Below are 10,935 nucleotides of genomic sequence, written 5' to 3'. Positions count from 1 at the left end.
TTTGTGAATATCTTGCACACACCTTCCACGTCCCACATCTGCTCCAATTCATATTCACCCAATCGTTTCTCCACTTCTCTCTTATATTCTGCCTTCTTCTCATCCTCTTGTAACCTTTCCACTCTCGTTGCAACTACTCCTTCCTCCCGTCCTTCCCTTCTTCTATTTCTCCATTTTACTTGGACCTTGATTCTGTCTACACACCCTACATCTATATGCTCTTGCATCCATTACACACCTTCGCATTCTTTTATCCACACATGCATAATCAATCATTGCCTTCCTTTCATTCAGTTCACCATCCACCCTTCATCACTCGCCATGTATACCTGTGGGTCATTTTGTGCCTGAAGAGGGTATTGGCTATCACCAACCCCTTCCCGGCATTCTTATCCACTGCACATCATTTTGTTTATCATACGGGGGATTAATGGGAGAATGAAGTATCAAGAATACATCACCAACGAATTAGAAGAGTAGCCTACATGCAAATGACAAAATATTCCTCGGAATTCATTTTTGGCAACATGCGATGAAGTGATTGCAAGATAAAGCATAGGGGGCCTACCTCTCAGAAACTGAACACAGCCCCATCGCATGTTAAACTATATCATTTCAAGCTTCTTTTTTTTCTATGCTCCTTAATGTTTAAATTTAGCCATTTTTCCTCAGTGCTATGGGGTCATTTGCTAAGAGCTCCATTGAACTGTACTTTCATTGCTCCTCAGTTGATGGAGATAATACGCAATGCCTTTCTCACCAAGTTTCCTGCTTAGGGACTGAGTGTTCGGTACGTGTGTGTGTGTGTGTGTGTGTGTGTGTGTGTGTGTGTGTGTGTGTGTGTGTGTGTGTGTGTGTGTGTGGAGCTTTTGCTGAGAGATATCACATAGTTCGGCATAATAAAGGCATTTGGGGTTACAGAAGAATAATGAAACTTAGAACGAGACAAATTAACTAAGCAACATCTCCCCGTGATAGGCCAGGATACTAAGCTGTGATGTCAGACTTTCGGTGTAGTATGATCACTCGTCCACGCCTCACCATGTCAACTATTACCTCCGAGATCAGTGCAATAGGGAAACACATCATCACAGACATTATATATATATATATTTTTGTTTATTTGCTTATTTCAAGGAAACGAACTACGGTCATGACATGCATACCAAAATACATTTAAAACTCAGTACGTGTACGGGGAGGGGGTGGGGGACTATCTTGTGGGTTGAATGCAGCAGTGGTAAATTTACGGTAGTTGGGTGGCGGAGGTCCAGCGTGGTGGAAAATATTGCAGAGCTAAACCAAACTTTGGAGCCTGAAATGTCTGCCTTTAAGTTTCTCCTCATGAGTTCCCTGCTGAATTATTAGTCATTTCCTCAGTTCTGTTTATCTGAGCTAAAAGTCACCAGGAAGGAAAATGTAAAGAAGGAATGTGCTATTGCATTTTTTGTTATATAAACCTCAGTGATAAAATTACCACGCTTCTGGACGAGTTATCGGGAGAAGTTTAACATCTGTAACACGGACATGTTACTCAGGTTAGGAAAGACCCCACGAAGTGAAGGAATTAATATTTATTCTGTTTCAAGATCTTAACGTATATAACTCAAGTCCGTATCTACAGTAAACAAATGTACATAGTCACAATAAGGTCCTCTGAAAGATTCAGCACAACATTTTTATTTTAAACTGTCAACAATAAATAACACAAAGACACTGTTAGACATACAAGAGCAATCCCTAATAGCTCTTCTCATTACTTATTGCGTATGTTTCTTTTTCTTGTCAATATGACAGAGAAAAGTGGCTTCCTTATTCCACAAGAGTACTGTCTTATGTCATATCAGGTCTGGAAGAAAGAAATAAAACCATTACAAAGAGATTCCACACAAAATAACTGGCTGCAGCAAAAATAAAATATGTCTCCCACAAGCCCTAAAAATCTTTGACTGGCTGCAAGAATAAATAATAATTGGTCATTGTACTGAAGCAGTTGACTAGACTTAAAGACAAAACGGAAGAAACAATAGGAAGAGATGATGGTGTTAGGGGTTGTGATAGTGTAAGGGGTGGTGGTGGTGTCGGAGATGATGGTGTTAGGGGTTGTGATAGTGTAAGGGGTGGTGGTGGTGTCGGAGATGGTGGTGTTAGGGGTTGTGATAGTGTAAGGGGTGGTGGTGGTGTCGGAGATGGTGGTGTTAGGGGTTGTGATAGTGTAAGGGGTGGTGGTGGTGTCGGAGATGGTGGTGTTAGGGGTTGTGATAGTGTAAGGGGTGGTGGTGGTGTCGGAGATGGTGGTGTTAGGGGTTGTGATAGTGTAAGGGGTGGTGGTGGTGTCGGAGATGGTGGTGTTAGGGGTTGTGATAGTGTAAGGGGTGGTGATGGTGTCGGAGATGGTGGTGGTAGGGGTTGTGATAGTGTAAGGGGTGGTGGTGGTGTCGGGGATGGTGGTGTCAGGGGTTGTGATAGTGTAAGGGGTGGTGGTGGTGTCGGAGATGGTGGTGTTAGGGGTTGTGATAGTGTAAGGGGTGGTGGTGGTGTCGGAGATGGTGGTGTTAGGGGTTGTGATAGTGTAAGGGGTGGTGGTGGTGTCGGAGATGGTGGTGTTAGGGGTTGTGATAGTGTAAGGGGTGGTGGTGTCGGTGATGGTGGGGGTTGGGTTTGTGATAGTGTAAGGGGGGGTGTTGGTGTCGGAGATGTTGGTGTTAGGGGTTGTGATAGTGTAAGGGGTGGTGGTGGTGTCGGAGATGGTGGTGTTAGGGGTTGTGATAGTGTAAGGGGTGGTGGTGGTGTCGGAGATGGTGGTGTTAGGGGTTGTGATAGTGTAAGGGGTGGTGATGGTGTCGGAGATGGTGGTGGTAGGGGTTGTGATAGTGTAAGGGGTGGTGGTGGTGTCGGGGATGGTGGTGTCAGGGGTTGTGATAGTGTAAGGGGTGGTGGTGGTGTCGGAGATGGTGGTGTTAGGGGTTGTGATAGTGTAAGGGGTGGTGATGGTGTCGAAGATGGTGGTGTTAGGGGTTGTGATAGTGTAAGGGGTGGTGGTGGTGTCGGGGATGGTGGTGTCAGGGGTTGTGATAGTGTAAGGGGTGGTGGCGGTGTCGGAGATGGTGGTGTTAGGGGTTGTGATAGTGTAAGGGGTGGTGATGGTGTCAGAAATAGTGGTGGTAGGGGTTGTGATAGTGTAAGGGGTGGTGGTGGTGTCGGGGATGGTGGTGTCAGGGGTAAGAGACGTCATCAGTTTTATGGTTACCACCCAACGTAGTGAATTGTTTCCTGAGTTACAGGGAACCATTTGACTAATCACGCCTTGTTGAGTCACCTGAGGGTATCACAACATCAAGTGAGTGGATGGTGGACACTTCCATCTATGAAATAAAAATCATTTTTGTTAGTTAACCAATGGAAGTGACGACAAATGTTGTCTTTACTTTTCCTTGATTAATTTCCTGAGTCAAGAATCCGTAGAAAAGAATTAAGTACAAATAAATATTTAACACCAAAGTCCCCAATAATCCTTGTGGTATTTTTCCTTTCTCTCTCTTTCTCCTTTTAAAATTAATTGATAAAATACTGGTAACCATTGTAACAATGAATTGAGTTCAGAATAGGTCATCTTAAATATGAGACTCGAAATCCCCTGTTTCTTGTATTTTGTCCAAATATTCACATATTGGCCAGGTTAATGCTGCCCTTATTGTTAGTCGCATTTTCTTTCTTTTTTTCTTTCTTGTTTTTTGTTTACCCCCTAAAGTACTAAGCTCGACGATAGACGTTTTTTCGCAATATTTTAAATGGATGAGGAATGTCTATCTTGCAACTTCCAAAATAAACTGGTGGCAGCTTACTCCACCCCGGCTGTGATGTAAATGGCTTCTGACCAATCAGAACTAAGTGCTGGACACACAGGAGGGAGGATCCAGGCCCGTACCAAGGCGGTGGGGGGTGTACCCCCCACCTCCCTCTTGCTGCGTCCTTCTACCCCACCACATTGTTACTATCCTACCTCCCTCCATTCTTACCAACACCATAACACCTCCTACACCTTCCTCACTCATCCTCCATCTCTCAGATGTGGATCACCCCCATACCCTCCCCCAGTCATCTGGGGGAGGGTATTTCCCCCCTACCCTCCCTCCACGTCCCTGTACTCCACTGTGGCCATTCCTTTGTGTCTAGAGGTGGTCTCTTCCCATCCATTCATCCCCGTACACCCCAACCTGGCCTTCCCACCCCCTACTCCCTATCATGGAGTATCTTTACCCTCCCCTGGCCTTTTAATATTTCGCGTAATTTTTAGGCTTTATGGCGCGTGTTTTGAATCATTACCTGTACTTTATTCGTGTCTTTGCATACAGATATGCACACTACAGTTACTTTATGTTTATTTTATTTATTTATCTATTTTTATGAGGGGGGAAATCCTTGTTACCTGCCTACTTTTTCTGCCTATGGATATCATTGTGTACCTGTCAAAGATTATACTATGGCATATTTTCATTCTTATGTATTTCTTTGTACATTTTATATGTCTGGACATATGGTAACACTTCTTATCACTTGTTTAGCCTATAGTTTCAGCACCATCTCTTCCTATCTGTCCCCAAATTAGCACCCTGATGAAAAAAAAAAATCAAAGATAATAGTGTATTTTCATCATTTTTATATATTTCTTTGTGCATTTTACATGTCTGAACATATGGTAACACTCCTTGTCACCTGTTTATAATTTCAGGGGATGGGAGATTTGGGGAGGGGAGAAGACGGGAGGGTAATTTTTACTATTTATCATATTTTGGGAGGGTTTGTGACCATTTAATTTTTTTTCTAAGAACTTTACAATGGTTTATAACATCTATAAACACCAAAAAATATTGATTTTGTGATTTTTGTATGTATTCTTGAGACGAAAACAGGTGCGAGCTGCGTATTTTCTTTCTCGCCTGGGCTGCAACGGGTAACTATTATCAACTTTGATGGGACATAGTAACTATTGGGTCTAAGAGGGTGGGGTTTGAGTTTTCAAGCGTGTAAATTCAAGCTCTATAAATCGGGCATAAAACTTTTACCCTTTGAGAACGTCAAAAATAGGCCTGTTTTTGCATCCTGGGGGGTAGTCAAGGCTGGAGAATTGTGTACCAGAGGGGCCCGCATTCTCTTCGGTTTACCCATCTGCACCCCGTGTCCTCAATATAGGACAGAACTGAGAATTCTCAGATGTAAACGAAGAAGGGAACCCCAGAGTAGGGACCTATGAGGTTCGTGACTATGAGCTGATAGGTGGAGATAGTACCTTAGTACCCTTGTAACAAATTCCCTCTCACAGGAGCCCTGGGAGTTAATGGGTTAAGGAGGCTAATAACACCTCTTTCTTATCGATTTACTTCTGGATACAGCTGGTTAATATCATTTTGTATGCTGTTTATGCAGAGTATGGTGATATTAAAATGATTTAAGTACTACTGAAGAGGATGGCAACGTGTAATAAACAAAATAAATTGCTTAGGAATGGTGTTAGGAACTTTCTAACTGAAGAAGATTTGGACCCAAGAGGTATGGTGGTGACTGAATCCAGGTTGACAGGCGTCTTTCTCTTTTTTTTTTTTTTTTTTTTGGGGGGGGGGGTTTCATACAGCCTCATATGATACTGCATCTATATGGAGTTTCAACATAAGTGTCCGAGCTGGCACCATGATGTTTACAGTAATTGTGATGCAAGCTGTGATTGCTTTGCATATTTAATTTATTTAGTTTTAAACATTTAATATTCTATGCTTAGATTTTAAAGTTTTAAATTAAAATTGTTATGCATGAGTCCTGGAATGCAATCCTAACTAATGTGAGGTAAACAACACAACTGTCCCTCTAGCGTTGTCGTGTGTAGAAAGCTTTCCAGGATGGAATTACAGATGCCAAACGAATGTAAACAAACAATAATCAGCATAAATCATGGGCATGCGCTGCCCATCTGACAGGCATACTCGAACATAAACGAGCTTACATGAAGGTTCGAATGGATTTCCCCCCTCCCCCAAAGGATGGCATTAATTGCAGCATATTCCACTGCTTTTTCTTCCCTTAATGCCTGGTATGTGAGTTACATTAATGGGAATTTTGAAGCCTACTTCCAATCAAGAATATGAAGGAATGTTCACGGAGGTGTATGCGATCATGTAGGCAAACCTTCTTGTATGTTTGGCAGTGTTTGTTCATGTTCTTCAGCCAAGTGTTACTCCACCCTACCAAAACACGCCTGGGGTCGAACGTAGGCTAATGTAAATGTAACTCTGTAACTGTGCATTTAAAGTCATATATATATATATATATATATATATATATATATATATATATATATATATATATATATATATATATATATATAATGTTTTGAGGTAAAAATAACCTGCTTTCATTAATTATCACAAGCGTTATATGGCACTTTCGATAACAATCAAGTATACGCGTTACTAAAAAAATGCCAGTAGTGCAATAAACCCTATAATGGCACACAGGTCACACTCGATATTTATTCCGGGTGGTAAACAGACTACACAGACGATCGATTAGTGCATCGCAGTGCCGTCTAGAAGAAAGCAGTGATTCTCTTCCCTCTCCTCTTGTTCCTCACTACTCAAGAAAAATAAGAAATAGATGTCAGCGACACTGACTGAACTGACTGTCATACAGGATGATAAAGACGTAATTGAGTTGCTGGGTTTGGGTATATAATGCACTGAACACTGTGAGGAAACCAAGCCATGAAAAAAGATGTGGAACCGGTGCAAAGAATGTGTGGTGTAGCATTGTGTTATGAGTGTTGATAAATCTTTCATTCCCTCACTAAAATTCTAAAGATGTGCATGGATTCTCTTCAAGTAGTGATTGATAAATAAAAGAAGCAAGTAACAGAAACTTCGATAGTGATATCAGTGAAAGTATATACAGTAGTATCGAAGTGTCATTCTCTGCATCAGCTTATTCTAATTACAGACCAGGTCTTGACCGTCTGCGTCTGGAATGCTGAGCAAGTATAATAGTGATGTGTTTATATAGTCTTATTCTGATGAATCTATGTATCTTTACCTGCAATGTTCATTTTGCCTCACAAATGCTAAATAGTTTCTCTTGCATGTTTAACATAAAGGACGCAAAACCACTGTTGATGTGACTGGTACTGTTAGCATGGGCTTATATCTTTAACTGCTCTGTGAGACATCTGTCCATATCTGAATTGATATTTTGGAAGTAGCAAGAACAGAATACATTAATTATACCAAAGAATGTATAAAAACTGCCTGCAACTCCATAATGGCGAGAGATTCACCTTAATATTTTTTTAGATAATATTTTTATCATGATTCTTTTGTTCCCCGAGCGCCTTTCATTGGAGTGTGTGTCGACAGAATAGCTTTCACTCAAACTTCGAACCACAGCAGTTAAGGTCTGACTAACCTCTTCATTTGTGCAACATTCGAGGCCTTTCCTCTAACTTTCTCTCTGTTGAGCGCCACATCTCGTCCTCTAAATCTCACCTTCTCTTCCTAACTGAGACTCAGGTGTCTGAGGCAACTGATGGCAAACCTTTGTCTGTATCCTCCTAATTTCTCAATACTCATTTCAAAGTCAACGGCGGCTGTTTTGTAAATGTGCACAACGATTTATCTTGCTCTTGTGTTCCTGAACTTGATTGATCTGAATTCATTACTCTCTGGCTTCCACTTTCCTGTCTTTCTCTGACTAAATATATCTGTGCTGTTTACTTATCCTCTAATCCTACTGATTATGTAAAATTCTTCAACTGTCTTACTTCTATGATGGAACACATCGTATCCATTTCTGCTTTCTCTGAAATCTCCATTCTAGGAGATTTCAAGATTCACCAACACTTTTGGCTTTCCTCTCCTTGCTGATCCACCTGGAGAACAAACCCACATCTTTTCTTCCCTTAATAACCCAGGGGGGCGCGGTAGCACAGTGGTAGCGCGCTGGACTCGTAATCGGGGGATTGCGAGTTCGAGCCTCGCCCGGGCTGCCGTGCTGGGAGTGGTAGCTCGCTTCTGTAACCCTAGCGGGGCTATATAGCCCAATACAGGGCTTAGCTCGGGGGAACTCCATTTCTCCCATTTTTTCCCTTAATAACCCAGAGCAGCTTGTACAGCACCCTACCCGTATCCCTGAATGCCTTGGCTAAAGTTCCAACATACCTGACCTCTTCCTTACACCTAATCTTTCTGCATACAGTTACTCTGTCCTCTCTGTTGGGTGATCGGAGTTACTCTTTCCTCTATGTCGGGTGATCGGAGTTACTCTTTCCTCTATGTTGGGTGATCGGAGTTACTCTTTCCTCTCTGTTGGTCTCCTCCATTCACAACCTTATCACTTTGAACTGTCCTATTGCTCCAGTACTTCCTGTGGACCCTCCAAAGAAACATTGGTTGTGGTATTTTGGAGCTGCTGATTGGGAGGCCCTCATGCAGTACTTTGATTTTCCCTTAATTGATTATTGCTTCCATGGCCGAGAGACATCTGAGTGTGCCATGCACATTACAGAGATTATTCTGTCGGGCATGGGAGCATACAATCCTTTCTCACATTCTTTCACTAACGCAAAAAAAAAAAAAAAATCTTGGTTTAATCACGCTTGTTCTAAGGCTGTCCACAACAAGGAGAGGGCCAACTAATGGTACCGGAGCCAATCCACCCCTGAATCTCATTTTTTTATGTTTCTGCCTGGAATCATGCTGTCTTTTTTTTTTTTTTTCTTTTAATGCGAGGAAGAAGGAACCAATGGCTAGGAGCCCACAAAACAGTTACTTCCAAGAAAAAAAGAAAAACAATGCAAAAGAGAGCCAAATTCAGGATCCGTTCAATTCAACATGCCTGGACACACTGCGTTTGAAAGACTGGATAGGCTATCATAGGAAGTAGGAAATACAGACAGAGGGAGACAGTTCCAGAACTGACCTGCTGCATAAATGAAGGACTGGGAGTAACGGTTAACTCTTGCATTAGAGTGTTAAACAGAAAAGGGATGAGAGTTTGTTGCTAGACGGGTACTACGCACCCATCGTAGAGGTGGAGGGATGCAAGCAGACAGTTCAGAGGAGCAGTGACCATGGAAGTATCAATAGAAAAGAGGTAAAGAGGCAACAGTGCGGCGAAGAGACAGGTGCTGAAGGGAGCCAGTAAGAGGAAGAGAGTTAATGAGACAAAAAGCCTTTGATTCCACCCTATTGAGAAGAGCTGTATGTGGGGAGCCTCCCCACACATGAGAGTTGTATTCTACACAGGGACGAGTAAATCCCTTTTATAAAGTCAACAACTATGCAGGGGTAAAGAAGGGACGGAGTAGGCTTAGCACACATAATCTCTCGGAAGCAGATTTTGCGAGAAATGTAAAATGATCTTTGCAAGACAAATCCCGAGAGAATGAAACCCCAAGCATGTTCAAGGATGATGCTGAATTGAGCTGGATATTATTAAACATTAGTGGGTACTCCTGTGGAAGATTTTGTCGGGTTGATAGGTGTAAAAACTGAGTCCTTGATGCATTAAAAACAACAAGATTATTTTTACCCCTTTCAGAGACACGGACCAAGTCAGACATTAGCAGTGCCATAGCCTCATCCCTTGTTTGTTGAAGTAACTGCTGGGATGGACGTTGTGGGAACCGAATGGAAAGGTGAAGGGTGGAATCATCAGTGCACGAGTGGATAGGGTTAAATGTACAGCTTAGATCATCGCTGAATAAAAGGAAGAGAGCTGGTGATAGGAGATAGCCCTGAGGAACACCACTGTTGATAGATCTAGGAGAAGAACGATGGTCGTCTACAACAGCAGCTATAGAACAAGCAGAAAGGAAGTTGTTGATGAAGGCACAGTTAGGAGAGAAACCGTAAGAGGGCAGTTTGGAAATTAAAGATTTATGCTAGACTCGATCAAAAGCCTTTAAGATGTCAAGTGCAATGGCAAAGCTGTTCTTTGCTCTGCTAAAAATAATATAATCTCTACTAAATGTTCTCAACTCTCGAAATAAAATTCTTTCTGCTCCTTCTGGTACCTCGCCAAAAACTTTTCTAACAACTTTACATCATCATCCTTCTCTCATCTTCTCCACCAGCATGGCTCTGTAGCTATTTCTTCTACTGATAAAGCGTAACTCATCAATCAGACTTTCTCCTCCAGTTCGACCTTAGGCATTTCCGGTGCTGTTCCTCCATCTCTTCCCCTCTCTGACTTCCTCATGACTGAGATTATTATTTCTTTATTTGATGCATTCTCTGCCATCACTGGCCTCAGTAGGGCCTCATGGAGTCCACCTGTTGTCCTCAAGAACTGTGCTTCTGTGCTTACACCCTGCCGAGGTAAACACTTTTGCCTTTGTCTATCACCTTGTACTGATACCTTTCCTTCTTGCTGGAAGTTTGCCCCCATTCAGCCTGTCACAAGGAATGGTGACCATTCTCAACCCTGTAACTATCGTCCAATTGCTATACCATCCTGTATCTCAAAAGTTTTCGGACCTATTCTTAATAAAATAATTTTCAAGCATTTTTCCTGTCGCAACCTTCTTTTTGATTGTCAGTATGGGTTCCGCCAGGGAAGCTCCACTGGCGATCTCACCTACCTTTCAGACTCGTGGTCATCCTCCTTTTGGGACTTTGGCGAAAGCTTTGCCATTGCACTTAGCATCTCAAAAGTTTTCGATTGAGTCTGGTATAAATCTTGAATTTCCAGACTACCCTCTCATGGTTTTTATTATTTTATCTGTGCTTTCATCTATAGCTTCCTTTCTGGTCGTTCTATAGCTGCTATTGTAGACGGCCACTGTTCTTCTCCTAGAACTATCGATAGTGGTGTTCCTCAGGGCTCTGTCCTATCACCAACTCTCTTTCTTTTATTCATTAATGTTCTTCTATGCTGTACATCTAGCCCCAT

Source organism: Coenobita brevimanus, chromosome 81, assembly GCF_032717465.1.
Source record: "Coenobita brevimanus isolate Jiangsu-jjx chromosome 81, ASM3271746v2, whole genome shotgun sequence".
Lineage (NCBI taxonomy): Eukaryota > Metazoa > Arthropoda > Malacostraca > Decapoda > Coenobitidae > Coenobita > Coenobita brevimanus.
Note: the sequence above shows the minus strand (reverse complement) of the source record.